The sequence below is a fragment of the Rattus norvegicus genome, chromosome 2 (assembly GCF_021556685.1).
Source record: "Rattus norvegicus strain SHRSP/BbbUtx chromosome 2, alternate assembly SHRSP_T2T, whole genome shotgun sequence".
NCBI lineage: Eukaryota > Metazoa > Chordata > Mammalia > Rodentia > Muridae > Rattus > Rattus norvegicus.
In genome coordinates this window covers 56,772,366-56,786,342 of record NC_141535.1, presented here as the reverse complement: position 1 = coordinate 56,786,342, position 13,977 = coordinate 56,772,366, and the positions used below count along the sequence as shown (strand labels likewise).

General features: G+C 37.7%; 1 long non-coding RNA gene across 1 annotated transcript in view; it reads right to left on the bottom strand.

The window, feature by feature from the left end:
* Positions 1–1,034: 1,034 nt before the first annotated feature.
* The window catches only part of LOC147996101 (LINE-1 retrotransposable element ORF1 protein-like), a 127,623-nt gene continuing 114,680 nt past the window's right edge, over positions 1,035–13,977 (bottom strand). Inside the window, exons 2-6 of the long non-coding RNA XR_015674154.1 lie at positions 13,046–13,333; positions 12,679–12,807; positions 4,562–4,641; positions 3,274–3,660; positions 1,035–1,669 (exon numbers count right to left, since the gene is read on the bottom strand). This is a non-coding gene — a long non-coding RNA (LINE-1 retrotransposable element ORF1 protein-like). The remainder of the gene's footprint in view (positions 1,670–3,273; positions 3,661–4,561; positions 4,642–12,678; positions 12,808–13,045; positions 13,334–13,977) is intronic.

Sequence of the window (13,977 nt, the reverse complement as noted above, 5' to 3'; positions counted from 1 at the left end):
TAGGTAGTAATGAATAGCCTAGTAAGGGCACCAGTGGAAGGGGAAGACCTTGGTCCTGCTAAGACTGAACCCCCAGTGAATGTGATTGTTTCTGGGAGGGCGGTAATGGAGGGAGGATTGGGAGGGGAACACCCATATAAAAGGGGAGGGGAAGGGGTTAGGGGGATGTTGGCATGGAGACCAGGAACGGAAATAACATTTGAAATGAAAATAAGAAATATCCAATTTAATAAAACAGGGGGGGGTGGGGTGGAAGACTCTAGTTTACAAAGTCCAGATAGAGTTCCTTTGAGAATGATGCAAAATTGAAGACTCCCTTTTCCAGCAGAACTTCCTCTTTTCTGACTGACCTCATTTAGGGTGCCTGACCTCAACACCCTTGACCTGAGGAGTGTCACAATGTCCTTGGCAAACTACAGGTTCAACTTCCTCTTCCCCAACTCCCAGAAGAACCTGCCCAGCAAGTACTTAGGATTCCTGGAATGCCTCTCTATGCAAATGAGGCACTCTTGGTACTTTAAACTCCAGCCAATGATTTACATTCATCCTAAAAACCCCTTTCCACACTCCAAGGTTCATATATAGCCCTTGTTCAACCCTTTAAGGTAAATGCACACAAGCTGTTTCACTGAGTACCAGTGGAGAAGGCTTTCATCTAAAAAGACTGAAATCCTCAATCCACCCCGTTCCAGGCTCTGCTTCATCCTTCCAGCCCTGTAGCAGCTGCAGCTTGACACCCTGAGGGAGAAAGCAAAACATGGAACCACATCTTCCTGGCCCTCAATTTCTTCACTGAAACTCTGATCCAGACTGTGTCAGATGTCAGAATTGGGAACTAATGCATGGTTTTATTTCAAGCCAGTAGTACTATGCAATAACCGAAACCAGTAAATAAGGTGTCATGCTCTTAGTTGAGCAGATGATGCGGATAAGGTGTCATGCTCTTGGTTGAGCAGATGATGCAGTATATTTCAAAGCAGCAGGTTACACTCTCAGCAGCAGGAAATCAATCAGCATTATGTGTGTCCCGCATCTTGGCCATCCCTTGTTTTTCCAGTTTCTCCTTGTTGCTATTCTAGTGGACTTGGAGGCTATCTTATTACAGGTCTTGGCTCAATTCCTTACTTTCTGTCCATCCTTAGTAGTCATTTTAGCTGCCCCATCAATAAGGAGAAACCATTAGATATGAAAGTACTGGTGCTTTTTAGAAGAGTAGATTTCATTTCAAACTGAGGATATCAGATTTGCAGTCTTATGCTTGTCTTCAATATCCTTTATATACTTAGACAAAAAGGATGTAGATAAACTCTAGAGGCTCAAAGTAGCATTACGGGACAGCACTATTAAATTAGTTGATACTAATGTCACACTGGTTGTCTTTAGAGAAATAGGAATTTGAATTTATTTAATATATTTTTAAATTTGAAGCAATGTTTTTCGCTATTCTCTAAAAATCTTTTTTTGGTAGTAATAGTACAGTCATAGAATATAATGGTAAATATTTGATTAAGTTTATACCTATTGATCAGTAATGGAAGTTAATTAAAGTGAAATGTAATACTCAGTCTTTTAGAAAGAGTGAAGATACTTTTAATATGCCATAGCACCCCTTTCTTCAGTTTAATCAGCTTTCTCTTTCCTTCTCTTCTTCTATCTCTTTTCATCAGAACTGAAATTAGAGCAAAAACAATTCTCCAACCAAACACAAGCAGTCTTCTTGGAATCATTTTTATTCTATCATAAGAAAATAGTGAAATGGTATTCTTTGCAAACATTTTAAATTAAATTTTAGCAATTAATCCTTCAAATAGGGTAATAATAATTATTTATAATTTAATTGTGATTGGTTTATGGAAAAATACCATTGTCTTTTCATACATTAAATAAGTAAGTTTAAAAGATCCTCTTAGGTAACACAATCACAAAAGAAAACACATGGAATGCACTCACTGATAAGTGGATTTAGCCCCAAAATTTGAAATACCCAAGATAAAATTCACAGACCAAATGAACTTCAAAAGAAGAAAGACCAAAGTGTAGTTGCTTCACTTCTTCTTAGAAGGGGAAACAAAAATACTCAAGGGAAGTAATACATAGACAAGCTGTGGAGCAGAGACTGAAGGAAAGGCCATGTAGAGACTGCTCAACCTGGGGATCCATCTCATATACAGTCACAAACCCAGCCAGTATTTCAGATTTCAAGAAGAGCATGCTGACAGGAGCCTGATATAACTGTCTCCTGAGAGGCTCTGCCAGATCATGACAGATACAGAGGCATTGTTTTGTATAAGGTACTAGACTTGATGTAAGGATAATGAAATCTATGTTTTAGTACTCAAGTATTTCCCTTCCTAATAGATTATAGAACCCTTCCTGCTACAAAATCACATTGATATCTATTTTTACCAGACTAGTTTTTTCCAATGCATTTTTCTTTTATTGAATTTTTTATTTACATTTTAAATGTTATCCCCTTCCCTGGTTTCTCCTCCAGAAAACAGCTATTCCATCCCACCTTCCCCTGCTTCTTTGAGGATGTTCACTCACCCACCCACTCCCTCCCACCTCCCCGCTCTGACATTCCCCTATACTGGGGCATCAAGCTTTGACAGGACCAAGGGGCTTTCCTCCCATTGATGCCAGACAAGGCCATCATATGCTACGTATGGAGCTGGAGCCATGAGTCCATCTCTGTGTTCTCTTGGGATGGTGGTTTAGTCCCTGGGAGCTCTGGGGGGCAGTCTGGTTAGTTGATATTGTTGCTCTTCTTATGGAGTTGAGACCCCTTCAGTTCCTTCAGTCCTTTCTCTAACTCCTCCATTGGGGACCCTGTTCTCACTTCAATGGTTGGCTGTGAGCATCTGCCTCTGTATTTGTCAGGCTCTGGCAGAACCTCTCAGGAGACAGATATATCAGTCTCTTGTCAGCATTCATTTCTTGGTATCCATAATATTGTCTGGGTTTGGTATCTGTAAAAAGGTGGGGCAGTCTCTGGATGGCCTTTCCTTCAGTCTATGCTCCACACTTTGTCTCCATATTTCCTCCTGTGAGTATTTTTGTTCCCCCTTCTAAGAAGGTCTGAAGCATCCACAGTTTTTAAACATTACATCTACCCATATCAGAACTTCTATCTGAAAGTGTTATAATTGTGAGGATCAAGCATTTAAGAGAAGATTGGTATTATACAGACTGATTGCTCGCTTTTTCTATTATGTGTACCTAGGAGTGACTATGTGCATGTGAGAACCTGTGAAAGAGAAGCATTGGGTTTACCTGGAGCTGGAATTACAGGTGGTTGTCACTTCTGGGTGTAAGGAAACAGCAGCTTTGCTCCTCTGCAAAACAGTGCGTGCTCTTGGCTGCTGGCCCTTCCCCATCCTGCCATGCCATTATTCACTTCCGGTGTTACACACACATTCATCTGCCATCTGAAAACTCCCCTCAGCAGTGCTTTTGAGGTAGATCTATTCTCGGCAAGAGCTCCTTGTTTCCTTTTCTCTGAGAATGTCCAGACCATTTTAATTCGTGAAGGGTATTTCATTGATACAAAATTCTTTAGCTTCTTGTTCTCTGATGATTATCCATTGCCCGCATCTACATGTTCCAAGTCAAACAATTTCCAGACTGAGTGGAAAACAAAACAAAACAAACAACAGCAAACTGCCCCCCCAAAAAAAACAAGTCAAATCAAACAACAACAAAAGAAAAACCACTAAACACAGAAAGTCTTGGGGATACCACTGCAGATTGACTGTAGAGAAAAAGTTCTCCTTGAACCCTGACTTCTGCTGGCTTCTGAGTCCTGATGTTTTCTGGCACTGACATTTTCACTAAGATAACCAGGAGAAATAAGAAGGGAACATGGTAAACTATATCTCCTCTAAAGCATTAGGAGTTTCATTTCTTTTCCCAAAGTAAAACTCAAATTTCTCTTAATCTGTCTTCCTGCATCCAGTTATTGGCTATTGTTTTCTGTTGCAAGATCCCAGGGCTGTGTCTGAATTCTGCTATGTTTCCCATCTACCCTCTTACATTTACTTCTCAAATTCTAAATAGACCCCGGCGTGTTCTGTCCAATCATTCTGCTGTTGTTCATGATGTTCTTAACTTGTCTTACTATCAAAGTTATACTTAAATTTCAGTAGCTTAGAAAATAGATCTCTTGATATTTTAATTTTGACCATTTTAATTTATTAGATATGTTTAATATAAATCGTTTTCTAACACATAATGTGATGATGTCTAGCACATCAGAATAATTTAAAACATGTTTATATGAAAGAATCGATGGAAGAATGAGTAAAATTATCTTGACAATTACACTCACTGGGATATGGCCCTTTTAGCAGATTTATAAAATTCTTTCCAGTACTTTGAATTATAGCAATGGCCATGCCAGTGCACCAATTACAGACTTTCAATGTCTAGAACAGTGGCTCTTAACCTGTGGAGTGGAACCCCTATTGGGGTCGTATATCAGATATTCTGTATATCAAATATTTATATTACAATTCATAGCAGTAGAAAATTACAGTTATGAAGTAGCAACTAAAATAACTACCATTGTGAGTCACCACTACACGAGGATTTGCTTCAAAGCACCACAGCATCAGGAAGGTTAAAAATCGCAGCTCTAAAACTCTGAAAAGACAAATTCCTACATTGTAAATCATGTAGTCTATGTTACTCTATTTAATGAAGTAAGCTAAACATAAAACATGAGTTGCAGTAGCTTGTTAGAGATCCTAAATTGTCGTTAGGTTAGGCATATAGAACAGTGACTGGACACTTTCCTAGCATTGGCAAAGTCTTGGGTTTGATACCCAATACCAAAAATGTATTTTTGTTAAATTTAATAAATATTTTAAACAATTGACATAGTCATTAAACTAGAAATATAGTTTCATAAAAAGGACATTTCTTTTATAGTTTAAACTTTTATTTAAATATCATCTGCTTTTTATTATGTAGGTAGAACTATGCTGTCCTAGATAATAAACCTGATATCATTAATATGTTAATATAAAAATTAGCAACATAAGACACCCTCTTTAAAAAAATAAAGGAAAACATTTTTCATGAAAATATGTTAAGCTAGTGTAATGATAAGGTATGAATATGAATTAGCTAAAATTATTTTATGAGGTTTTTATATCACAGTCCCAAATGAAAGCAAATGGATAGTCATGACATGAGAATAACTTGAGAACAAGCAATTGAAGAGTTGCTCGTGTACAAGAAATTTTATATCTATGATTAAGGGGAAATCATAAGGCAGAAGCTCATAAGCTTCCCCAGGGTTTATATGAAGCTGAACGGGAAAGCTTGTGGGACGGGCTAGTGTACTTGTTCAACACTCCTATAAAATCTAATTATATTTTCTTGTGTTTTTTCCATAGGTCCTTTTGATTTTTCTTCTTAGATGTTAGTAAGTTCCTGGAGTACTTAATAGAGCACTCTATTGAGACTATTAATTTGCCACAAAAGCTAACAAATTAACCCGATTTAATAAATAATGGACAAGTTAAACTATAACATGTGCTAATAGCTACCAAGTGCATCTACTGATTCACTCCTCCGCTTACAAACGTTCCTTTAAGTCAGCAGTAAATTCGGGTGGAATGACAAAGCCTAGTCACCTCATCATGCTTCTCATGTCTCTCAAGAAAGCTACTTCTGGAAATGTGTTTCCGAGTGAATGATATGCATTCCACCCTGTCTTGTAACACTGAGCCCATCTTCTGACAAAACGGTTAACCAAGATGGTTAAGACCAAATTGTCCAACATTCGATGCCACAAAATATTTTGGGAGAAACTCATACTGGAAAGCTCAGAAGAGACATGCTAACAACTGGTCACCACACTCTTTTGGGAAGAGCAGGTATTCTCTCTAGCGCTGGAGCTCTTAGGTCTCAGATTTTGTGTTACAGAATAATGTATTATATTCATACCAAGGCTGTGAGCTATAAATATTATGGATAATGTTTAATAGAATAACTCTTCTCCACAGGCATAACTGATTGCTAAAGATTCTTTATACCCCAGTCCTGGTGGATGGTGTCTCCATCCCAGCTAGGGCGAGGTACAGCAGCATATTAATTTGTCTAGTCTGGTGTCACTCAACTAGTAGGAGGAGCTTCAATATGTGCAGTTGCCTTAGTTTGATTTAATGATTTTTTTATGGGGAGGGGGATTTAGGTAAGTGTTACTGAGGCACTTGACAGCCATTTTCTTGGTTGTAAGTTATGCCCTTAACAGGTTGTGCTGCAAAAGGTTCTGGCTTTATCAACAGTACTTAAGGCAGTTGTGACTATCCTCACAGCAAATTCTAACTGGACTCGATGAGGAAGGCATTTTCTAGACTGTAGCATTTGTAGTTTCAGGTATATTCCTCTCCCATTTTGTATAGATGTCTGAAAGCACATGAGGCTGTCGTTTCTGGTTGACTATCACTCATTCTTCTCAGCACGTAATTGCATATGGGGTCCACACTTCCTCCTTGGCTCTTAAGGCTCTTCCATGCATATGGTATTTGTTTTCTCAAAAGTGATTACTTATCTACTCAGTTTATACATAATTTAAGTTTATTAAGATTGCTATTAAGGACCAGTGATTTGGCCAAGTGGGCAAGGCTCCTGCTCACCTATGTTTGATCTCCATAACTTACACAAAAGAGAGAGAGCTGGCTCCAAAAATTGTCATCTTACTACCACATACACATGTGTTGTTTTATGTGTATTGACTCATATACACATGCATGCACACATATACATATATGATAGATAAATAAATACATGAAATATTGATAACTAAGAACAGATAGATTCTTTGTGAAAAATCTGAGGATGTATCCAAGTAACAATATATTTAGGTTTAAATGCTTGACCTGTGGCATCTAAATTGATTAGTTTTCAATGGTTCATTTTTTTGTAAATGAACAACTTTATCTAACCACATAAGAAAAGTTCCAGGAACTGTGAAGTGTCATTGAATGGGTTATTCAATTGGTAGTTGACATTTCATGTATATTTTTCTAATCTACCAACTATGTTTCAGTTCTACTGAGCTGGAAATTTTCCTTGAGTCCTTGATAGCTTGTATTCTGATAGTTCATTTCCTAATTGGCTCTGTGAGTTCATCAAATATGTGAGAACAAAAACCTTACACATTTCAAGTCTAGAAATGAACTACTTTAAACTCTCACAATGCCAAATGGATGTCTAAAATCTGCCATACAGTAATTAGCCAAAATGTTTTCTTTTCTCTTCTTATTTTTGATATTAAAAATAAACAGTTAGGACAACATCAAGGATTTTATTAACTTAATGAAGAGTTATGCTTCTAGGTGAAGCAATAACACACACTCACAGGTGGAGTTTCTGTCAGATGCCATTCATACATTTTCCTCTCTATTGTCCCAAGGTGCTGCAAATGTTCTTTGTTCTACCTTCCTTGTCTATCTAAAGTCTGTAACACATGAATAGCAATAGGTCCAAGAGTAGGTCTAACGCTATTATCCATTCATCACATAATAAAACATTTCAACAACTCCCCCGAGTGTTCTGAGGCACAAAGAGTTGCCCTGATAAGTTTACATTCACTGTCTCCTTAAGAATTCCCTGGGCCCTGGCTAACTTTGTGTTCCCTGTGCAGACAAGAAAGCCAAAGCTTACACAACAAGTTATTTTTTTCCAGCCTGAAGGCTGAAGAACTGGAATTCAAGCACAGCTCGTCTGTCACTGTCTCCAGTTCCATCCAAGATGCTGCTCTGCTGAAATTTGAGGCACATTCCTTTGCACCACAGGAAGCCTTTCTATTTAAGCCATGTATGTGAAGACAGAATTGAGCTGACCACTAAATAATTGATAAGGGGTCCACATAATTAGAGCTTCAAAATCGAAATCTACAAAGGACATTGTGGTGGCTTGAATACAAAATGTCCCCCATAGGCTTCCATATTTGAGACTTGGTCCAGTTGGTGATGCTGTTTGGAGCCTGTAGGGGATGAAGGCTTGCTGGAGGAAATACAACATGAGAATAATTTGAAGTTTTAGAGCCTGTTCTCTTGGATTTCTGGGCATGAGTGAAACCTCATCAGCCAGGTGCCTGCACCTACAGCTATCCTTTCCTGCCTGCTGTCAACATGGGTTCTATCCCATTGAAATTATGAGCCAAGATAACTGTTTCTTCCTGAGTTTTTATTTGAAGCAATAGAACAATGACTAATGTCCAGACAAATATCATTGTCTTGAAATAAAATCAGATATAAGCTCCATATCTAACATCGACAGGACAGTACAGACTTTGGCATCCACTGTAACCCATGACTCTGACATTTAGGGAATGGCATCCAAGCACCTGACCCAGTGAAGCCACTGTTTTCTGAAGAGAGGCTAAGTAGCCTCTAGTCCTTATATTTGTAGGGTTCAGACATTTGCAAAAATTTACATTGTCTTTTTTAAAATTTCTTCTTCACTATTTGTTCTCTTTACACGTCTCCTCTGTGAAACTGCTTCATACCAACTTGGCAACCCTTGGCCAGCTGAAATCAAGATTCAGTCAATAAAAATGGAAGCCTAGTATGGAATTACTAGGGGTTGAAACTCAGAAACCTAGAATTTCATCTTTTCATCTTATCAGCTAGTTTAAAAAGTGCAACCATAGAAACTTCCAGACATTCAGCATCTAAGAAGAGGAGATTCACACTTGAAACAATACACACACTAATGCAAACACACTAATGTGAAAGGGGAGAATTGTATGACATATCAATATGGTGAATGGTGATTTATTTGAGAGATAGAAAACTACATTCAAGAAAAAATACTATTCCAAAGTAGAGGGTATGAAAACTAAGGACTTGTTCAAAAGTCAGAAACACTCAACTTCAAGTTAGCAGTACCTCAGGAATTCTTAGAAATTCAAACAGAAACAAACTCAGTTTGCAGAAAATGAAAAGGATAAAAATAGTACAGTCATTATTCCATGTATCTTGTAGTTGATTTGATACACATTTGAAACATGCATTTCTTTGCTTATGCATTAATATGACCCTGGATTTCCAGGGTAAGGCTAGTAACGTCAGTCAAATATAGATATGTAAAAATGAAGTGTTAATTAAAATATAGTACATTGGAATATGGCACATTTATACACTCCCCTTGTATTATCTTTATTGGCAGCTCTCAGAAGGAATAACAAGACTTGAGGGGCTTACTTGATACCTCCAAGTGTTCTAATGCAGTTTGATATACTATTAGATCAGGTCAAAGACTATTCTTTGTTGAGTCTTTAGAGATGACAAGCTCCCAGCAGTTATTTGTGTGGTTTTGTTCTTGAGATAGTGTCTTGTGTATCCCCAGATGGCTTTGAACTGCCACATAGCGGACACACATCTGATCTTGCTTTTGCATCCCAAGGGCTAGGATTACAGGTGTGTGCCATCATGCCTGACTTCTGTATTTATGTTTGACAGGGACTTTTATTGATGCTCGAATCAGTACAATGGGAAGAAAAATCCGCATAGAAAATCCACAAAAGCCCCCTTTATCCTGAAGCCCATGATGTATATGTTGGGCTACTGCAAGGCACAGGGCACTCACAATCCCTCTAAGACTTCAGCCAGAGTTGTACTATTCCAATGTTTGAATTCAGTTGGTTAGCTGTATGGTAATTTATGGCTGAAGAGAATTCACATCCCGTACAATTCTGCTTCAGTCGTCCTGTTAAGGTTCCTGCAGAATTATAACCTGCATTGTTTAGTTTTAATTTGCTGGCATGGAAGGAGAGCTAATGATATTGTTTTACATTCTTAGCAGCTATAATTATTTTGTCCTGACAGATGATATACAGAAAGAGTTCATCAGAGCTCAATGAAACACTGTCAGAAGCACTGGGAAGGAATGTTGGAGTGTTTGATATTTTGAAAGAAGAGACAAACACTTGTGCACTTAAACCTTTTCAATTTTTAGTTGTGGTTTTCTTTCCAAGGTACTGTGGTATATCTATCCAACTCCCTAACATGATAGCTTTATCAGTAATGGCTAATGTTTTCAAGTACATCAGTGGAATATATGCACACTCTAATTCCTGTGACTGCATTTACAGCATAGAGGCTGTTTGAGTTTCCTACCTTTGTGTGGCCAGTGCCACACTGTGCAAGGTTCTTGTGCTTTTGTTTCTGCCTGGACTAGTAGGATAGTAATAAGATTTCATTGATGATGCTGATCTACTAGGATACCACACTTAGTTCTGTCCCTGAGAAACAACACTAAAATTAAATAAATTTGGCCTGCCTATTTAGCAGTTCAAATAAATATAAAGAAACAACTCGTGTTTAAGAGTATATATCTGATAGCATGAGATCATCATCTCTATTGCCAATTAGACTATGACTTAGAGAATGAGGAATATATGCATGCATGTATGTATGTATGTATGTATGTATATATGTACATGTAAGAAAAAGTACTTAAACTCATAGGACTTGAAAATTATCCATATAAATAAAGATGCTATAAGAAGACAGAGGAATGGAAGGAGGGAGATAAAGCAAAGTAAAGAGAAGAAAGAAACACAGAGCATTGAATGCATAGCCCTGTGCTGGTCTCTGGATAATTTACTGTCTGATTCTCTCAGAGTTGGGGGATATTTTCAGTGGGATCCTTTGAAAGAGGCACTAAATCACAGACAGAGGACAGACAATTGCATTCACTTGGTTGAAATTCTAGCTCAATTGTTTCCTGGAAACACACCCCAATCCTTCATCTTCTTATAATTAAATGGTGATCGTATCAACTATCTAGTCATGTTCTTGGGAGAATTACCAATAACTCAGCCATAGCTCAAACAAAATGAAGGCCATGTGATAGAAGAATGGGAGGTAACTATTGAACTTTCCCCCCAAACATAGCGCTGAAAAAGTACTGAGTACAAACTGATTTCAGCTGAGAAAGAACAGATTTGAAGAGGAGCATGAAAACATACGTATTTTCACAGAAAATCAAGTTTATGGTGTGCAAAGATAAAACATAACAACTCTGATGTTTATAGCTTAGTTGTTCTACCTCTCCGATTCACACTGAAGACTGTGCTTCTCTTGGGATATCTGAACCTGGTCTAAGATTTTACATCTGTATATAAAAATGTTTAGAGAAAGATTTGACAAGCTTTGTGAGTGTGTGTGTGTGTGTGTGTGTGTGTGTGTGTGTGCGTGCGTGTGTGTGTGTGTGTGTGTGTTTGTGCGCGCGCGCGTGTGTATGCACATTTAAAAATCAAGCTCTGTTAATTAAACTGCTAGGAAAAGGTATAATTTATAGTCTACCATGATTTCTGCCACACTTTAAAAGGTGATAAATTGTTCTTTACTAGTTATGTGTTCTCCGGCTTGAAAAGAATGATCTCTGGCCCCAGAATACTTAAATTTGGAATCGGGATCCAGACGTGAAATGTTTAACCTCGTTGTGAAATAACTCATTCTGACATTCTTATAATTGCAGGTCTACTCCAGGCTCCTGGAATAGAGGCAGTGTGTTCCTGCTCTGCAAGACTGGGGCTACTTAACTAGCACCCTGGGAACCACAAGTTTAGACAACTGATTTCAGCCAAGCTTCTAAGATTTAGAGATTTGGAGCCCCTTCCTATACTCTCAGTTTAAATGAAGGTGATAGATGGAGATTTATGAGCAAAGTAGGATTGAATCTAGATTTTTAACTAAGTTTTCTAAGAGAGATAAGAAGGCAGAGTCCTTTTAAGCAAGAAGAGTGATTTTTATGTATAAAGAAATGCCTTTTCTTTTAAGGATAGAACCACATGTGAGACCTGAGGCTGAATTTGTGCATCAGCAAATATGGTTGGACGGAGATCAGTGGATGGCGTTCTCTAACACTGTGTTCATCCCATGTTACTTTTAAGAATATCACTTCAAATGGTTACTTTCCTCATATTCTTTCTCTTATAGATTTTAGTTTGATGCCTCAAATCTCCGATCAGAAACCCTAGGCTATGTTATGTATGGTTAATGAAGAATGATGTCCTCTCACACAGTGATTTCATGGATATGCCACAGCAAGGGTCACTGCTGGACTTCCAGCTGATGCTTGAAGCCTTCAAAGCCACTTATTCTGCCTTCAGTTTACACAGAGCAGTCAACCATTTCATTGCCCACTTGCTGCTATAACAGGCCATTTGATTTATTCCTTCTTCTGGTTTGTAATATTTGTACCTAAGCTCATCCTTCTTTGCGTTTGCAGTCCAGCACTCTGAACCTTCTGGGCAGCCATTCGTGTATTTTACTACCTTTGAAGGGGACAGTAACAGAGATCATGCTATAGTAAAAAGGGTATAAGGTTTGATTAATGATTATATATTTTAGAAGAGTAAATGGAACAATTTGTCATAAACTGACTACAGCTGTAAAAAAATAATGCACAACAGACATTTGAAATATAAATGACACTGGTTTACAATGAGAGAACCCTGAGTTCGAAAATAACAAAAACGATTTCGACTTTTAGACTAGATAAAGGGAAACAGATAGAGCGACTAAAATCCAGATACTTGGACTACCTGGATAAAGCCAGGCTCACCTACCCGGTGAGATCTGGATTTGAGAAGAGCCATAGATGCAATAGATGTTGCTTGTGGCAAAGAAATTCTGTAGCTTTTCCTTTCCTCACCTTATACCATTCAGCCAATATTTCTCATAGGCAAATTCCATTCAGACATTTCCACATCATTATGAATGGTCATTTTATGGTGTCCTTAAAATGAACTGAAGAGTGCAGGGCTTGAAGGCACATGGCATACTGATTGGATGTGGATTCAAGCATACCAGGTAGCGGGACACAAAGGGAAGGGTTTTTAACATTTTGTATGGAAGTACACAAAAATCATATAGAATCTAATTACCTCTAAATTAGTCCCCAACTCACCTTTAGGAAAATGTTTAATTTAAATTGATGTCATGAATGACAACATAAAATATGGAGCAAAAATCTCTATAATAAATGAATATAAAACTGAGAGTGGAGTGCCAAGGCTCACCTCTTAAAATATTCAGTCATCAAAATAATCTCTTATTAAACAATGTCAAGTGGAAGTCAGTGCAGAACACTCTGTTCTTGTAATTTACTTCTGTACTCGCACATATATCTTCTAAGATAAACATACAAGAAATTTAAGCCATGCCAAGTCAAAGCAAAAAGAAATGTCGCCAACATCAACTGGTCGATAGGTATTTTCCAAGAGATTTGCCCAAAGTGTGGGTTGATTGTTTTTCTGGTGAAGACAATACGAACTGTCATTTAGAGTTTGAAGAATTGGAAACAACACCTAGAGGTAAAAAGATAAGAAAAAATTGAGCGTGTTTAGGATACCATGGCATAGAGTACTTGGCAGTGGTTGCGTTTTAAGTTAATGGAACTTTTCCTATAAAGTTAGAGCAATAGGTTTCTTACACTAGATTAGCTGAAATGTTCTCCTTCATTCTCTTCCTTTCATCTCTTAACACCTAGCAGAAAAGCATGCCATTGACTGGTAGTTCATGAGTTGTTTTAAATTTTAACTACTACCCCAGATAAACAGGACACGTTATAACTATTTCTCATAGCTGTCTGTTTAGTTTCTGAAAACAGTGCATTAATTGTAGACAGACCACACACCTTTGAAATGTTTGTAGCAGTTTTGTAGACTTGAAAGAACCTGTTCAAAGGTGACCAGTGAGTCAATAAGACAAAAGCTATAGCCAGTGAAGATATTGTATTTTCCAACTGTCTCAAATAATTTCATCATCATTGAGTTCCCTGGTCTAGTCCCCATTAATTAAACAGTGCTACTGCATTCATTTTCTCCTCAAACCTGACTGTAACCTAGATGCCTCAGAAAGAATTGACTTTTGGTTTTCAAGTCACCGCAGGCATTTTTTGTTTGTTTTGTTCTGTTTTGTTTTGTTTTGTTTTGTTTGTTTTGTTAAACCC